This window comes from Esox lucius, chromosome 22, assembly GCF_011004845.1.
Source record: "Esox lucius isolate fEsoLuc1 chromosome 22, fEsoLuc1.pri, whole genome shotgun sequence".
Classification (NCBI taxonomy): domain Eukaryota; kingdom Metazoa; phylum Chordata; class Actinopteri; order Esociformes; family Esocidae; genus Esox; species Esox lucius.
Window position 1 is genome coordinate 21,755,980 of NC_047590.1, and position 18,856 is coordinate 21,774,835.

At 50.4% G+C, this 18,856-nt stretch overlaps 1 long non-coding RNA gene across 1 annotated transcript; it reads right to left on the bottom strand.

Moving 5' to 3' along the window:
* Nucleotides 1-3,034: 3,034 nt before the first annotated feature.
* Nucleotides 3,035-15,104, bottom strand: LOC117593741. Its single transcript, XR_004575167.1, has 3 exons — nucleotides 15,060-15,104; nucleotides 14,902-14,904; nucleotides 3,035-3,116 (listed from the first exon to the last, which is right to left on the bottom strand). It is a non-coding gene; the product is annotated as an uncharacterized LOC117593741 (long non-coding RNA).
* Nucleotides 15,105-18,856: the final 3,752 nt, after the last annotated feature.

The following is an 18,856-nucleotide window of genomic DNA, read 5'->3' on the forward strand; positions in this document are numbered from 1 at the left end:
AGGAATACCTGTTCAATTTCTCAATAATGCAATTATCTAATCAACCAATCACATGGCAGTTGCTTCAATGCATTTAGGGGTGTGGTCCTGGCCAAGACAATCTCCTGAACTCCAAACTGAATGTCAGAATGGGAAAGAAAGCTGATTTAAGCAATTCTGAGCGTGGCATGGTTGTTGGTGCCAGACTGGCCGGTCTGAGTATTTCACAATCTGCTCAGTTACTGGGATTTTCACACACAACCATTTCTAGGGTTTATAAAGAATGGTGTGAAAAGGGAAAAACAATGAGTATGCGGCAGTCCTGTGGGCGAAAATGCCTTGTTGATGCTAGAGGTCAGAGGAGAATGGGCCAACTGATTCAAGCTGATAGAAGAGCAACTTTGACTGAAATAACCACTCGTTACAACCGAGGTATGCAGCAAAGCATTTGTGAAGCCACAACACGCACAACCTTGAGGCGGATGGGCTACAACAGCAGAAGACCCCACCAGGTACCACTCATCTCCACTACAAATAGGAAAAAGAGACTACAATTTGCACAAGCTCACCAAAATTGGACAGTTGAAGACTGGAAGAATATTGCCTGGTCTGATGAGTCTCGATTTCTGTTGCGACATTCAGATGGTAGAATTTGGCGTGAACAGAATGAGAACATGGATCCATCATGCCTTGTTACCACTGTGCAGGCTGGTGGTGGTGGTGGTGTAATGGTGTGGTGGATGTTTGTGCCAATTGGGCATCGTTTAAATGCCACGGCCTTCCTGAGCATTGTTTCTGACCATGTCCATCTTTTTATGACCACCATGTACCCATCCTCTGATGGCTACTTCCAGCAGGATATTGCACCATGTCACAAAGCTCGAATCATTTCAAATTGGTTTCTTGAAGATAACAATGAGTTCACTGTACTGAAATAGCCCCCACAGTCACCAGATCTCAACCCAATAGAGCATCTTTGGGATGTGGTGGAATGGGAGCTTCGTGCCCTGGATGTGCATCCCACAAATCTCCATCAACTGCAAGATGCTAACCTATCAATATGGGCCTACATTATTAAAGAATGCTTTCAGCACCTTGTTGAATCAATCCCACGTAGAATTAAGGCAGTTCTGAAGGCGAAAGGGGGTCAAACACAGTATTAGTATGGTGTTCCTAATAATCCTTTAGGTGAGTGTATAAATCAATACATGGACTTGCTCCTACTTACCTTGCTGAAATGATCGAGCCATACATACTTACACGTAACCTACGATCGCAAGATGCAGGCCTATTAATTGTACCTAGAATTTCTAAACAGCCGGAGGCAGGGCCTTTTCTCATAGAGCTCCACTACTGTGGAATGATCTGCCAATTAAGGTTAGAAATGCAAACTCAGTGCAAACTTTCAAGTGTCTACTAAAAACAAATCTCTACAGCACGGTTTATGATTAGGTGTAGCCTGGCCCAGGGGCGTGAAGGTGACCAAAAGGCTTGATACGGTCCACCCTTGCTGTCTTGCCAGGTGGGCTCTCGTCACCACTAGGATGCCCTCCCTCCAATGCCTTTTGGGGGAAGAGTCACTAGCTTGTTGTTGTTTCTCTGTTGCGCACTTGTGCAATTGGGCTGTACTCTGCTGACAATACTCGGCCCTCATTCAGTTAAAAAAAATGATTAGAGTAGTGGTATTTCACGGGCGGCCGAGACCTTGTGATGGCAATTGTATCGATCAGAAGGAAGTACAGAGACGAAATTCTCTGGGCACTGTAGTAAATGGGATGTAATAGACAAGGGGGCCAGTAGAGGGCGGCATGGGGTTGCTAGGTTACCTTTCCTCTTTTAGACTGAAGCAGACTGTTGTGGTTCCGGAAGCGGGGTCAGGGGATGAGATGCACGTGTTCCTCTCTGCACCTGGTAATAAAGATTCATGTTACTCTATACCCATGTCTCCACAATTAGATGTTTCAAGGGATAATACAGCACAATTAACAGTTTTGTTAATATTTGCAAATATGAGAGACGTGTCAAACGCTTACAAACATAATCATCCGAGGAGTCTCTGACTCGATACATGTCATTTCAACAGTATATAAGGGAGGAAAAGGGGTGTGGTAAGATGCTGCCATCTGTCTCATGTCAATAAAACACATTCCCTTTGTTCTATCACACAAATCAAATGCTATCCTCCCCCACCTCATCCTTCCTGCCATAATGTTTACTGTTGTGTTTACCTAAACTCCACACAAAGGACAGCTCTCCTTTCTGCCATAAGTAACTTCTTCAATTCTAAGAGTTCTTACAGCATCTGGACAGACAATAGATGGCCCCTATGCAAATACCAGCTCCCCTCTCTCACACTCCTCTAGCTATCCAAACAATGGGACTCAGTCCTTTAATCAGTAAGAATACATTGGTTAGAGAAATTTCCACAACAACCTCCCACTTATTCTACACCTCTCATGTCTCTTCACAGTGCCAGACTAGAGTCAAGCTCAACAGGGTCGTCTTTCCCCGCAGATTCTGCCAAGCCCATTCCCTTGAATGTGGTTTCGCTAGATAGTATGTAGGGACAGTGGGAATCTCATTCATCCATTCATGCGCATCACTAATTAGATGACGAGGCAATTGGCTACCTTATGAGAGTCATAGTTACTCTCGCTGTTTACCCGCGCTTCATTGAATTTCTTCACTTTGACATTCAGAGCACTGGGCAGAAATCACATTGCGTCATCACCCACCACAGGCCTTCGTGATGCTTTGTTTTAATTAAACAGTCGAATTCCCCTGGTCCGCACCAGTTCTAAGTCGGTTGCTAGACGCCGGACGAGGCGACCCGCCGGGGCCCGCGCTAACGGGACCGACGAGCGCCCATAGCTTAGGAGAATCACGGGAAGGGCCCAGCGCATGTCCTGAATCGCTGCCGCCGGCCGGTCCGCCCTTCAGAACGCCGGTCGGACACTGCCCCGACGGACCCCCCCATGAGGCTGGCTTCCTGGCAAACCTAGTGGCGGTGGTGCGACGAGGACGCGGCGCGTTCCCAGCACAGCTTCGCTCACAAGCCCGACCAATCCAGCCCTTAGAGCCAATCCTTATCCCGAAGTTACGGATCTGATTTGCCGACTTCCCTTACCTGCATTGTTCTAACGTGTTGAAGTCTAACACTTCCCCGAGTTGGTTTATTGGAAAGGAGAATAAAACACCAGGAGTCAGGTCAATTATCATATTGTATATATTCCGTTTATTATAAAAGCTTTTGGAGACAAGGTGTCGCCGCACAATGTCTAAGGATCAACAGTCAAAACATCATTTTATACTTCCACTACGCCCAAAAGATAGAGGCGTTAAGTTACAAAGCAAGTGTGCCATTGGCCCAATCCCAGTTCTATTCCTTATAAGGATAACTGCAAGTATCCCCTTGCCCCCCTTGTGGTTTCTATGTTGTCTGTCCGACTATGTGTGTGTGTCTCTAACCTGTGTCCTGTTTCTCAAAAGACAGACATACTAAATCTTTCTCTCCCCGGCAACCGCTTGAACAGGGTTTCCTATTCTCCTACTTGCACCTTCAGTTTCAACACAGTTACAAACAATTAATATTTTGCTTCATTGGTTACAGCAGCTTACAACAGTTCACTAACTTATACAATCAATACATCTACAATTCGCCCTTTTGATCTCTCCCCAGAGAGATCACCCCTATTCGCCAAGCTCCAGTTCTCCCAGGTCATGCTGCTCCAGTAGAGGCATCAGCATCCCTGGTGGCGGTCCTGGAGCCTTCTCAATGGCTGTAGAGATCACTCTCATGGCAAGCCCTCTTATGCATGGGATACAACAACAACCACAAGTAACCATTATAGCACAAAATGTAGCAAGCGATAAAAGAACAGACATTATCAAACCTTTCCACTGGCCGAACATCGAGGTCATCCATTCCTCCAGCGGATTATCTATCCCAGAATGCTTGTGCATAGTTCGCGAGAGAGTCCTAAGGCCCTGCAGCGCCTTAGCAACCGACCCGTCCGGAGCTGTATTGTTAGGAATAAAAGTACAACACATGTCCCCAAACATCGCACAAACCCGCCCTTCTCTGCCAATAACATATCGAGGGCTATGCGATTCTTCACCGCCATCAACGAGGTGGGGCCCAACTGTTCTGACAGGCCCTCAACCGCATCACGGGTCAAATTAGGGAGACGTAAGACATTATAATGTACATAGTTAATGCGGTCTACATTCTTGTTTGGAGTGACGGGGAACAAAGCGGACAGAATAGGAATATTTTCAAATCCTGCCGCGACTTGGTCTGCGAGTTTGAATTCTTTGGGGACCCCTCTAGGGACCCCTATCATATCTATATAGGTTGGGGAGTCCACAGTGAGGTCGAATGTATCACGTGAACGACGGCCTATTACATGTCTATGCCGGCGCGGGTAAGAGCGTCGCTCCTTTTTGCCTGGAATGCTTTCACCTATCAGCACTAAGGGTGCTGATAACCGTACCATCGCACATACCCCCTGGGTGCCTTTTGGGATTCTTACCAGGAGTCGGGTGCCCCCACAATAGTAATACATGCCAGACCGGGCCCAGGGTCCGATAATAGATCTGCTCTGAATCGTAACATTACACCACTGCGAGGGGATCTCTCCAACGTTCACCACGGGTTTCTGACTGGTGAAGTGGAAACAGGTATATCCCCCTCCCCCTTTATGGGGAGTGAACGGCCCCGTCCTGGTGTCGTTAGCTATCGGAGGAAACACCCTTGCCAGGGTGATGCAGTTCACAGGGGAAGCGCTATGTGTAAGAGCTAACATGCACTGATATCCCCAAGGGTCCTCTGAATACAAAGGAGCCGGCTCAGTGTATAGTTGAGGTCGGGCGGCGGCACATGCCACACAGTCCCCTAAATCTTGTTCTTTGGCATTTTGCAACATCCAATCAAGCCAGATATTACTCTCGTGATACCCCGTGGCTTTCTCGATCACCTCTAACGGTTTCAATTTGGTATAGTCAACCCCTACCACTTCCCCAGGTTGCACCTTACCTGCTGAGGTGTCCACAGTCCCTGTGACTGCCACAACTGGAGAGCTAGTGGTCGGCACCCTAATTTTAATCTTAATAAACGCTTTGGTGTCAGTTCCTGCATGCTCCACTCCGAGAACCAAATATGTTTTGTCCACGCCTCTGTATGGAGAGGTGTCCCAACCTCCGACAAACAAGGTAAGTGGATTCTGGGAGGAGCTGAAATCTCGTTGGAACTTAAACGAGCTCCACATAGTGGCATTTGGTCCCCACGGGAGTCCGGGCTGCCACTGTCCCGTATACGCTCGGACCTCGTCCCATCCCGGGCACCACCTCTCACCCGGCAGACGTCCCATCAGGCCACACATCCTATCTACATCTGGAGTGTGACACACATACAGGTTGTAATCCCTCCACGAGCCATTATATCTCCCGCAAGCTATGACCGAGCATAAGTCAAACGTGAAAGCAGTATGTGACCCTGATATAATCCAATTCAATACCCCCTCCCTGCATCAGGCAGGCGTCCTCTTTTTGTGTCACCTGCCTTCTCGCTGTGGAAATGGAGACTCGACGCCAGCCAAGAAAACCTGTAGCAACATACAACACACATATCATTATTCCCCCAATTCCCATATACCATTTCATTCTACTATCATCTCCCCAGACCTTCCTCTGTGACCCTGTCATCTTGGTACGAGTGGTAGGAGCCACTCGGTGTCCTATACCCCCTTTTGTTACAGTAATCTTCGGTTCTTTCCCCTAAGAGTCTATTCCCCTGACGCCGTCCTTTATCTCCTTCACTCGCTCGTAGTCCCGCCGTGTCCTGGGGTCCGCTCCTGGCACCGGTCCGGCTGGTGCTGGTCCTTCTTCCGTCCACGCTGGGGAAAGCTCCTCCTTCCCGGTTTGGATGAGGTCCGTTAGCGACCTTCCTGGCTCCTGCGCTGGTGAACACTGGCTCCAATGGTACCAGGTCTCTCCTTTGTCCCTCAGGCGGACCGCATGACTCGTTCTCTCCACCACCTGATGAGGACCCGTCCACCTTGGCTCCGACCACTTTCGCTTGATGACCTTCAGCAACACCCCCGTGCAGGTCCCCCTGTTCTCCGACTCTGTTGGTGAATTCTGAAACAAGAGCTCGCAATTCATCAAACTACACTGTGATCTTTGGGCGACTTTTCCCCTTCCGGGACCGCAGGCCCCGCGGCTGGTCCTGGAAACTGTCTCCCCGTCAGCAGCTCGTATGTGGGGTGAACCCAGTGGTCTGATTTAACAAGCATCGAATCATCATGAGTGCCAGTGGCAGTGCATCCACCCAGTTCAATTTAGTCTGTGCACATATCTTAGCCAACTTGTTTTTTTAAGTTTTGGTTCATCCTTTCTACCTTTCCCTGGGACTGTGGATGGTATACAGTGCCAAAAGCATGTTTTAGGCCCAATAAGCTCTCTACCTTCTGTAAATCACTGTTCTGTGAGTCCCATTGTCTGACCTAATTTTCTCTGGGAAGCCGTGTCTGGGAATGTACTGGTTCACTAAACACTTGTCACTGTCTGACTGTCCTCCCTTCTTGCCGGCCAGGCTTCTGGCCACCCTGTGAACATGTCCACACACACTAACATGTAGCGGCACCCCCGTACAGTTTCCCCCATGTCCGTGTAGTCTATCACTATCTCTTGTCCAGGTCTCGTCGTCATGGGGAACGCCCCCATCTCAGGTTTGATCGTCGGTTTTGGATTGTGGTGAGTGCAGATGGTGCATGTCCTAGTGTAGTTACGTACCATGTCTACCATAAACGGGTGCCACCAATGGCACAAGTTCCTCAACATCTGTGCTGGCCCTACATGGCCCAACCCGTGGGCTTCTGCAAATGATTCTCCCCGCATGGCTGGTGGAAGTATTGCTCTACCGTCTGGCCCTCTCCAGAGCCCGCTCGTCTCTGTTGCTCCTCTCTGTTGCCAAATTGTTTTCTCTTGTGGGGAAGTCCCCTTTTGATGTCTCACTAGCTCGTCTCTCTCAGGGACTTCTCCCCACCCCACTTCCTCTTCTGCTCTTACCACCATCACTCGCGGAGTGTACCCTGCTGCCTGTTTTGCTGCTGTGTCTGCCGCTTCATTTTCCTGAGCTACTACACTATTTGAATTATCGTGTCCTTTGCATTTTATGATGGCTACCTTTTCGGGCAGGTCTGGGGCCTCGGCTAGTTCTCTCATCTCTGCCTCGTGTTTAATCGGTTTGTCTCCTGCTGTTCTAAACCCCGCTTTTAACCACTGTCCTAGCTCCACGTGCGCTGCGCCTACTGCGTATGCCGAATCTGTGTAAATGTTTACTCTCTTCCCCTTGGCCTGCCTGAGGTGTCACGGCTTCGGGGTTTGGACAAGGAGGAGCAGGAGAAGGCGTGGTGGAAGGATCTTTTTAATGGTATCCTCACGAACCAATGCAAAATAAGTATAAACAGGTGACGAAGCGTCGTACAGCTCTTAGTAGGTAGAGACAATCACACACAAAGACAGGGGGAGCAGAGGGAACATATATACCGGGGGAAACAGCGATGATGAGGAACAGGTGCACTAAACGAGACACAGGTGAAATGTATGATGAGACGGTGGTGTCAGAAGGCCGGTGACGTCGACCGCTGGGGCCCGCCCACTGCAGGGGGAGGTGAACCAGCAGAGGTCGCAGTTGTCACAGTACCCCCCCCCTGACGCGCGGCCCTAGCCGCGCGACGACGCCGGCCTCGGGGCCGACCCGGGGGGCGCGGAGCAGGGCGGTCCGGCCGACGCTGATGGAAGTCGCGGACAAGGACGGGAGCCAGGACGTCCTTCACCGGAACCCAGCTCCGCTCCTCCGGGCCGTACCCCTCCCACTCCACGAGGTACTGGAGGCCCCCCGCCCGGCGCCTCGAGTCGACGATGGAGCGGACAGAGTACGCCGGGGCCCCCTCGATGTCCAGAGGGGGAGGGGGCACCTCCCGCACCTCACACCCCTGGAGGGGACCATCCACCACCGGCCTGAGGAGAGACACATGAAACGAGGGGTTAATACGGTAGTCGGGGGGAAGGCGTAACCGATATGTTACCTCGTTGACTCTCCTCAGGACTTTAAAAGGCCCCACAAACCGCGGGGCCAGCTTCCGGCAGGGCAGGCGGAGGGGCAGGTCCCTGGACGAGAGCCAGACCCGGTCGCCCGGCCGATACACCGGGGCCTCCCCGCGGTGGCGGTCTGCGGAGGTCTTTTGACGGCGGACAGCGAGCCGGAGGCGGGATTGCACTGCCTCCCATGTGCCCGCTGCCCGCCGGAACCAGTCGTCCACCGCAGGGGTACCGGTCTGGCTCGGCGTCCACGGCGCCAGGACCGGCTGGTAGCCCAGGACGCACTGGAAAGGCGTCACTCCCGTGGAGGAGTGGTGCAGAGAATTCAGTGCGTATTCCGCCCACGGCAGAAACTCTGCCCACTCCCCCGGCCGGTCCTGGCAGTAGGACCGGAGGAACCTACCCACTTCTTGATTGACCCGTTCCACCTGCCCGTTGGACTGGGGATGGTAGCCCGAGGTCAGGCTGACCGAGATCCCCAGGTGCTGCATAAATGCCTTCCACACCCTAGACGTGAATTGGGGACCCCGGTCAGACACGATGTCCTCGGGCACCCCATAGTGCCGGAAGACGTGTGTAAACAGGGCCTCCGCGGTCTGTAGGGCAGTAGGAAGGCCGGGCAGGGGCAAGAGGCGGCAGGACTTCGAGAACCGATCCACAACGACCAGGATGGTGGTATGGCCCTGGGAAGGGGGGAGATCAGTCAAAAAATCAACAGAAAGGTGGGACCATGGTCGTTGTGGAATGGGCAAGGGGTGCAACTTGCCCACCGGTAGGTGCCGGGGTGCCTTACTCTGGGCGCACACCGAGCAGGAAGAGACGTATACCCTCGCGTCCTTGGCTAAAGTGGGCCACCAGTACTTACCGGCCAGGGCGCGCACTGTTGGCCCGATGCCAGGATGACCGGAGGAGGGAGATGTATGCGCCCAGTAGATGAGGCGGTCGCGGACAGACGCCGGCACATACGTACGGCCCTCAGGGCATGTGGGCGGAGAGGGCTCGTCGCGCTGCGCTCGGGCGATGTCCGCGTCCAGTTCCCATACCACCGGTGCCACGATGCATGACTCCGGGAGCACGGGAGCATCATCCACAGGCCTCTCCTCCGTGTCATGCTGGCGGGACAGCGCGTCAGCCCCGACGTTCTTACTCCCCGGCCTGTAAGTGAGAGTAAACACAAACCGGGTGAAGAACATAGCCCACCTTGCCTGGCGAGGGGTCAGCCTCCTCGCTGCCCGCATGTACTCCAGGTTCCGGTGGTCAGTCCAGACGAGGAAAGGGTGTTTAGCCCCCTCTAACCAGTGCCTCCACGCCGACAGAGCTCGAACCACGGCCAGCAGCTCACGATCACCGATGTCGTAGTTCCGCTCCGCCGCACTGAGCTTCTGGGAGAAGAAGGCACAGGGACGGAGCGTGTTACGACACCCCGTCCGCTGGGAGAGGATGGCACCGAGCCCACAATCGGACGCGTCCACCTCCACGATGAACTGGAGCGACGGGTCGGGATGGGCCAGGACCGGAGCGGTGGTGAAACGGTGTTTCAGTTCCACAAACGCCCGCTCCGCGTCCACGGTCCACCTCAACCGGGTCGCCCCCCCCTTCAGAAGGGAGGTGATCGGAGCCGCGACCTGGCTAAAGCCCCGGATAAACCTCCTGTAGTAATTAGAGAAGCCTAAGAAACGTTGCACGTCCTTGACCGTGGTTGGGGTCGGCCAATTACGCACGGCGTCAATGTGAGGCTCCTCCATAGCCACACCTGTGCTGGAAAAGCGATATCCCAGGAAGGACACAGACGACTGGAAAAACAGACACTTCTCGGCTTTCACGTACAGGTCATGCTCCAGCAGTCGAGCCAGCACTCTGCGCACTAACGAGACATGTTTGGCGCGGGTAGCAGTGAATATCAAGATGTCATCAATATACACTACCACTCCTTCGCACAACAAGTCCCGGAATACGTCGTTGACGAAGGACTGGAAGACTGAAGGAGCATTCATCAACCCGTACGGCATCACTAAATACTCGTAATGGCCAGATGTGGTACTAAAAGCGGTTTTCCACTCGTCTCCTTCCCGGATACGCACCAGGTTATAGGCACTCCTGAGGTCTAATTTAGTGAAAAAGCGGGCCCCGTGCATCCTCTCCACCTCCGCAGAGATCAAAGGGAGAGGGTAGCGGAACGGAATGGTGATCTTGTTCAGCGCCCGGTAATCAATGCACGGGCGCAAACCACCGTCCTTCTTTTTCACAAAAAAGAAACTCGAGGAGACCTGTGACTTGGAGGGCCTAATGTATCCCTGTTCCAACGCTTCCGTAACGTAGGCGTTCATAGTCTCCGTTTCGGTGCGGGACAGTGGATACACGTGACCCTTCGGGAGTGCGGCTCCGTCAACGAGGTCTATCGCACAATCCCCCAGCCGGTGTGGTGGCAACACAGCAGCCTTGGCTTTGGAGAAAACCGTAGCCAAGTCCCTGTATTCGGGGGGAATGGGCACGGCTGGCGCACTGTCTGGACTCTCCACCGAGGTCGAGCCAACGGAAACACCCAAACACCTACCCTGGCACTTCCGCGACCACCCCGACAGACGTCGACTAGACCAGGAGATGACGGGGTCGTGTAGGGATAACCAGGGGAAACCTAAAACTATTGGGAAAGTGGGTGAGTCGATTATGTGAAAGGATATGGTTTCACTGTGTCGGTTGTCGGTAACCAGGAGGAGGGGAACAGTGCAACTCGTGACCAGACCTGACCCTAGTGGCCGGCTGTCTAGAGCTCTCACGGGCAGGGGGGTGTCGAGGGCCTGGAGGGGTATGCGTGACCGCAGGGCAAAAGACTTATCCATGAAATTTCCGGCTGCGCCTGAGTCTACCAGCGCCTTACACCGGGAGAGCCGCGGAAAGCCGGGGAACCTAACAGGGACAGTGCACATAGAGAGGGAAGAGGTTAGTGGTGAATGTGCATGTGCTACCTGGGGTGATGCGGAAGTGCCCTGCCTGTCACCTCTTGACTCGGGGAGGGAGGTGCGGTGCGGCGTGGTTGTACGGCCTTGTTTCCTCTTGGAGGCACTCCGCACCTCTCCTCCCCTACACCTGCCCGACAGCGCAGCCGTCCCCAGGTCCATGGGGACGGCGGCGTCTGGTTGGCAGGGTGGAACGGGCGGGCCTCTTCCGGGACGTCCTCGGGCAGCTAGCAGGTTGTCGAGACGGATGGACATGTCCGCCAGTTGGTCAAAGGAGAGGGACACGTCTCGACAAGCCAGCTCCCTCCGGACGTCCTCGCGAAGGCTACACCGGTAGTGGTCGATCTGAGCCCGCTCGTTCCACCCCGATCCCGCTGCCAGGGTCCGGAACTCCAGAGCGAACTCCTGCGCCGATCTCGTCTCCTGCCGTAAGTGGAACAGTCGTTCACCCGCCTCTCTCCCTTCGTGAGGATGGTCAAACACGACTCGGAAGCGGCGGGTGAACTCGGCGTAGCTGCCCTGGGTGGGCTGCTCGATGTTCCAAACGGCGGTGGCCCACTCCAGGGCTTTCCCAGACAGGCAGGAGACGAGTGAAGAGATCTTCTGGGCTTCGGTCGGCGCAGGATGCACCGCCTGGAGCGCGATGTCCAGTTGTAGCAGGAAACCCTGGCAGCGGTCCGCCGCCCCGTCGTAGGCCCTGGGCAGCGGAATGGGCATCGCTCCCATGCTGGGCGATGCGGCTTGGGGAGGTGGAGAGACGGCCGGTGCTGCGGGGTTCCACTGGCTCAGCTCTAGGCGCTGCACCGCTTTCAACACAGTGTCCATCGCGGCGCCTAGGCTGGCCAGCAAGGTTGAATGTACTTTTACCACCTCCGCAACACCGGCCTCGCCTGTGGCTCCTTGTTGCTCCATATCCTTGTTTGTTGTCTGGGTGTGTGATTCTGTCACGGCTTCGGGGTTTGGACAAGGAGGAGCAGGAGAAGGCGTGGTGGAAGGATCTTTTTAATGGTATCCTCACGAACCAATGCAAAATAAGTATAAACAGGTGACGAAGCGTCGTACAGCTCTTAGTAGGTAGAGACAATCACACACAAAGACAGGGGGAGCAGAGGGAACATATATACCGGGGGAAACAGCGATGATGAGGAACAGGTGCACTAAACGAGACACAGGTGAAATGTATGATGAGACGGTGGTGTCAGAAGGCCGGTGACGTCGACCGCTGGGGCCCGCCCACTGCAGGGGGAGGTGAACCAGCAGAGGTCGCAGTTGTCACATGAGGGCCTCTATCACTGCTCTCACTTCTGCTCTCTGGGCTGACTGCAGCCCCTGGAGCCTCTCTGCTTTCAGTGTGACTAAACCCTCTGGTGTTAGTTTCACTACCGCAAACGCCGCCCTCAGCCCATCTTGTTCGTGTCTGAAACAGCACCCATCAGTGAAGAAGTCCTCTGCCCCTGGGAGGGGTTCTGCCTCCAGATCGGTTCGTGTCTTACTCTCCCTGACTACCTCTTGCGCACACTTATGTGGTAGCCCCGTCCCCATTCGGTCTGCCATATTTATCCCTTCATGTGTGAAAGTCAAATTTGGAGCCCCGAGAATTTTGCTTAGGTGTTGTTGCCTTAGTGAAGTCATGGTGAACATCTGTGAGTTTACATACGCCACTACACTGTGTGTTGTGAGTATCTGAAGTTGATGTCCCATCACTATGTGTGTGCATTTTTTAATGAGTCTCGCTACCCCCGCTGCATGCTGTGTGCAGGTGGGGTGCCTTTTTCCGGTTTTGTCAAATCCTACGCTTATGTACATAAGGATGTTCCTATCTCCCCCTTTTTTCTGAAACAGGACCCCGTTCATGACTTTCAGAAACATCTAGAAAAAAGGGTTTTGTGTAGTCGGGTATGTCCAGATCAGCTGTGGTGGCTAGTTGTTGTTTCAGCAAAATGAAGGCCTGGTCGGCCGGGCAAGTCCAATTGAGAGTGGCTTTAAGTTTACGCATTCCCTGCTCCTTAACTAGCGCTCTAAGTGGCTCTGTGAGCCCTGAATAGTTTGGGATGTAATTGCGGCTGTACCCCGTGAGCCCCAGGAATGATAACATTTCCTGAACAGTAGAGGGTTTAGGATGGTGGAAGAAGGTTGTGTGGTGAGCTGGGGAAAGCCCCGCTCCCTTCTGCGAGATTACTCTGCCCAGAAAGGAGACCTGCGTCCTTACCAGCTGTAGCTTTTCTTTTGACACCTTGAACCCTTTCTCAGCCAGTCTGGTGAGGACCGTCATTGAAGCTTGGATGCAGGCGGCCACCGTCGGGTTTATGGTATTTCATTGCTTCTGTGGGTCTAAAGACAACATCCCACTCTCTAAACGTAACACTGGATATAATGGTGCACGCCGTGTACCAGGCACCAGGTCATCTTCATATGCTGGGGGTTCTATCTCTCCTCCCTTTTTCTCCTCCTTAATTTTCTGTTCCTTTTTCTCTTTGTTCAAATGTTCTACACCCTGACACCACACTGCTAATTAACACCATTCTTTTCTGTGCTTTTCCCATTCCTTCTCCTTTTCTCTATATCTCCCTCTCTTGACCAAATTTGCTGTTTCCTTCTTGTCTCTAACTGTATCTCGATTTTTGGAACAATCCTTCTCCTTATTCCACAAAATAACATGTAATGGTCTCCTTTCCTCCATCCTTAATCCTGCCTCACTCACCACTTGTCGCAATTTCTCTTCTATCCCTTCTTTTTCTTTCTGAATTGGGTCCATCCTGCCTACAACCGTCATTACATTTGCCACCTGTATCCCCAATTGTTTCCACTTTCCCGTACCTGGACCCCACCCATCGTCATCAACTTCTCTCTCAAACTCCCTGTCCATTTCTCCCTGACTTATGTTACTGTGAGTCCCAGACTCAGAATGATTAACAAATGATTAACGGGTCCCTGACCCAACACTTTTGGGACTTGAACCCAGTTTTCTTATAAAAAATTCAGGGAGTTCCAAACTCCCCGGGCCTGTAACCCAGCTGAACGTGAACCTTTATACACAATAAATATTTAGAGGTGCCCCTAAGTCCTCGGGCCTCTAACCCGACTGGTTGCCAAGACTCTAACTCGGAACCTCCACCGTCCCCGTCGGGAAGTGGCGTGGGGTAGTCAACCCCAGAACGATTAACGGGCCTCTAACCTGACTTACAGTGAGACTCTAACTCACACACCGGTAACGGGCCTCTAACCCGACTTACAGTGAGACTCTAACTCACACACCGGTAACGGGCCTCTAAACCGACTTATAGTGAGACTCTAACTCACAGACCGTTCCTCTGACCTCCTGAATTTAAACCAGTCCCACTACATTTTCCACAGGTTCACAATTTAGTTCACAGCCAATATGCAGATTTAGATATAACAGGCTCTGCTTACCTTTATCATGAGCCGGCTCGGAACCTGTGAATCTCACATGGGTTGTCTGGACCTGGTCGAATTCCTTCTCCTTTTTCCAATCCCGGACCGAGCCCCCAAAATTGTTGAAGTCAACACTTCCCCGAGTTGGTTTATTGGAAAGGAGAATAAAACACCTGGAGTCAGGTCAATTATCGTATCGTATATTCCGTTTATTACAAAAGCTTTTGGAGACAAGGTGTCGCCGCACAATGTCTAAGGATCAACATTCAAAACATAATTTTATACTTCTACTACGCCCAAAAGATAGAGGCGTTAAGCTACAAAGCAAGTGTGCCACTGGCCCAATCCCAGTTCTATTCCTTATAAGGATAACTGCAAGTATCCCCTTGCCCCCCTTGTGGTTTCTGTGTTGTCTGTCCGACTATGTGTGTGTGTCTCTAACCTGTGTCCTGTTTCTCAAAAGACAGACATACTAAATCTTTCTTTCCCCGGCAACCGCTTGAACAGGGTTTCCTATTCTCTTACTTGCACCTTCAGTTTCAACACAGTTACAAACAATTAATATTTTGCTTGATTGGTTACAACAGCTTACAACAGTTCACTAACTTATACAATCAATACATCTACACATGCCAGAGGCTGTTTACCTTGGAGACCTGCTGTGGATATGGGTACGGCCCGATGCCAGATTTACACTCTCACCGGATGCTGCCGGAAAAGTAACGCTTTGAATATTTGAATATTTGCTACTACCACCAAGATCTGCATGGCGGCGGCCCTCCTATTCGTCCCAGCGTAGCTCTCGAGGCTGCCGTGGCCGGCAACGGCCAGGTATGGGCCAACGCTCCAGTGCCATCCATTTTCATGGCTAGTTGATTCGGCAGGTCAGTTGTTACACACTCCTTAGCGAATTCCAATTTCCATGGCCTCGGTCCTGCTGTCTATATCGACCAACACCTTTTCTGTGGTCTGATGAGCGTCGGCATCGGGGCGCCTTAACCCGGCTTTCGGTTCATCCCGCAGCGCCAGCCAGCGAGCCGGGCTTCTTACCCATTTAAAGTTTGAGAATAGTTTGAGATTGTTTCGGCCCCAAGACCTCTAATGATTGTTATGTGGGGGTCAGGGCTGGGTGCCTCTGTATGGAGGGCCCCTGACCCCCTTTTTTTTGGTCCTCTGGGTCAGTGTGTTGCCTGTACAGGGGAACAGAGCAAGGGAAGTTCATAGGCTGCTGTACCCAGGAGAGAGTGTGTTATGTGGGGGTCAGGGCTACAACAGGCTTTGTAACTGTTTCCCATGAGCAGAGTGTGGCCTACAGAAGTGATGGCTGTATAGGGGACCAGAGCAAGGGCAAGCCTGGTGACCTCCATACACAGGCAGCCTGCAATTTCCCCACATAGGACAACTCTCTCCTGGCTACAGGAGGCAGGATAATGCCCTGGCTCTCTTCCCCTAAATAGGCAACACTGTGTAGGCCACACTCTGCTCATGGGAAACATTTACAATGGTCAGGGCCTGGTGACCTCCATACACAGGCAGCCTGTGGGTGGGTAGATTGATTTCCTGCCTGTTGGGTGTTATGGAAATATCTTGAACTGATGCATTCTTATTGATTAATGAATTAGGTCCCCATGTTTAGATAAGACAAGGAATGTTGGTTGTGCTGTGGTAAAGGAAGTATGAGGTGCTGAGGTAAACGTAAACGTAAACCTATAGCAGGATGGGGTAAAGAAAACAGAAGCGTGAAGTCACTAAAATCAAAGAACAATCTGTGAGTGATCCCCAGGATACTCCAGCCTAGATCTGTAAAAAACAGTCACATCAATCTACCCCATTTGTCAGTTTACCAGGCTAGAATTTAAACGCCAGTAACGAGCATCAGGCATAGGTCTGAAAACACAAGTATTATCCCAGTTATCATTGTAAACACAAACAAAGCGAAAGTAAATAATTACTTAACCAAATCCAATTGAACATTTCGGGGAATAAACAGGTTTTGGCCAATGTTACCCTTTGCGGGCTATGACTATATCGGCTGTGAATCCAGTCGTCCTGGAAAACAGCATGTGATCTTAATATTAAAGACTATCGCCGTGTTCTGCATTTTACTCCATACAAGGAGAGAGAAACACAATTCTAACCCCTCATAACAAAACCACGAGATCATATTCCACCAAATTAGAGAAGCATCATTATACCAATTTCCAATCTATCCCTCTAATTAAATTTAGGACATTATTCTTGTATACAATCCTAAGTGGCTGGCACATGCCAGCCACCAGCACAACACTAGAAGTCAGATTTTAATTTCGCAGATTCGACACTAAGGCAAAAGCTGAAAAAGTGGGCCTCGCAAAAGAACCACATTAACGACACAATGAATGCGTTCACCCTACTGTACACCAAACAAAGCAAAACCTTGCGATTTCAAAACTTCCAAGGTAACAACAACCTCGGAATACGAGATCAAATATTCCACCAAGGAATACACAATGCAACCAATCGGAACCCTTTTGCACAGGGAATACCAAAATGGACAAATGCATTTACAAGGTCGACCATAACCAGATATTGACAAATGCCTGTTACTCGGGACACAATCTCACATAGAATAAGCACAATCGGCACGCGCATATACAACTTCAGTAGTACAATTACTAATTGAAAACACAAGCTGACCAACAACTTTGGCATTTTACAGGAACAATCCCTACTCCTTCCAACAGTCACTTAAATTGGTGGACATAGAGCTTGACAAAATCAGTGAGGTCCTCTGAGCACAGCAGTTGGTTATACCCCTCCACATAGATGCGCAACAGATATAGCCCCTAAGCCATCAGTGCCCTTTCTACTTGGTTGGAAATCAACCCGAGGCCTGCTCACCATTAGGCCACAGGGTCGATTCTCCCCTACCTATAATACAATCAATCAATCGCATTTATTTATAAAGCCCTTTTTACAACTGCAGTTGTCACAAAGTGCTTTACAGAGACACCCAGCCTTAAACCCCAAGCAGCAAACAACAGAAGTGTTGGATTTCAGTAGAGGTTGCACGAGGAGACATAGGGGCACAAAACAAATGAGACAACCTTCTCGCATTTCGCACAGACAGTTGCACAGAAACCAATTCCACCAACAGAGAGCTGCTTAAAATCCTACACAAATCGCCCCGAAATAGGCTAACTGCATGGGAATTGTTGTCAGAACATAGAACAAAACAAATTTTTTCTAACTACACGTGCTACAAATGAAATACCCTAAAATAAATATTATGCTCGTTACTGCCGTTTAAATTCTAGCCTGGTAAACTGACAAATGGGGTAGATTGATGTGACTGTTTTTTACAGATCTAGGCTGGAGTATCCTGGGGATCACTCACAGATTGTTCTTTGATTTTAGTGACTTCATGCTTCTGTTTTCTGTTAACTTGCCCTTTCTTGAGAGTTTTTCCCCCGCTACTGTTGCTGTGTTGATAAGATAAGTGATTTTTTGCGAACAGCAACGATATTAGATGGGTAGAACAATAACTCTGAACTTTCAGTTAACTTGGGATGTCGGCTAAATTATCTACGATACAAGAGTTGAACTTGGAGTTCAAAGCGAATTAAATAAGTATTTAAAGAAATCGAACATGTTTCTAAACATGAAATATATACAAAATCTAACATGATTATGGTTGAGTAGAATACATCTTACCATTTTGACTTGGTTTAGCTAAGAAACAACTAATTTGATGGGATGAATAAGTGACTACTGTTCAGTTTGTTTGATATTTGATTAGAAGTAATCATATTAATCTCATGCATTATGGAATAAGTGGGTAAAAAGGTGCAGGGAGCACATTTGGTTATTCCTTACATGTTTACTAAGTTTTGCTATGTTTTACTTGATACTGAGAAAGTCATTCTGCATCAAGTTCTATTATAGAAAACATAGTCTTTACAAGTTTTACATAGTCTAAATTGTAAAGAGAAGTACAGACCCCCTGGAGTGCTCAACTCACTGACACAAACACCATGTGTGGGGTGGGGGGCTGTTTGAAATGGGTTTTTGACTTGTTTTGAACTCTTTAGAAGAGAAACAGACTTACTGGTGACATTATCAATATTGGGTATTCTAATTCTAATTAAATTTCTGTCGTAGTAGGCAATCATTGGAATGTTAATGGTTAACAGATGTTTCTTTTAGGTGTATGTTGAGACAAAATGGTTTGCTTGCTATTGTCTGGCCTCAAGATAACACAACTCTGTCATATGAGATTGGATTCATCCTTAGGTTAGTAGACCACCCCCCACTTCAGGGTGAGCTCTGGGGAGATAAGGCATAAAGGGGGGGGGGGTGTCATGATTTATGACAGGATTACAGAGAGTCTTGGATGTGCTAGGATAATAAGAAGAGACTTGGAGAAATTCACACTAAGTTTCATC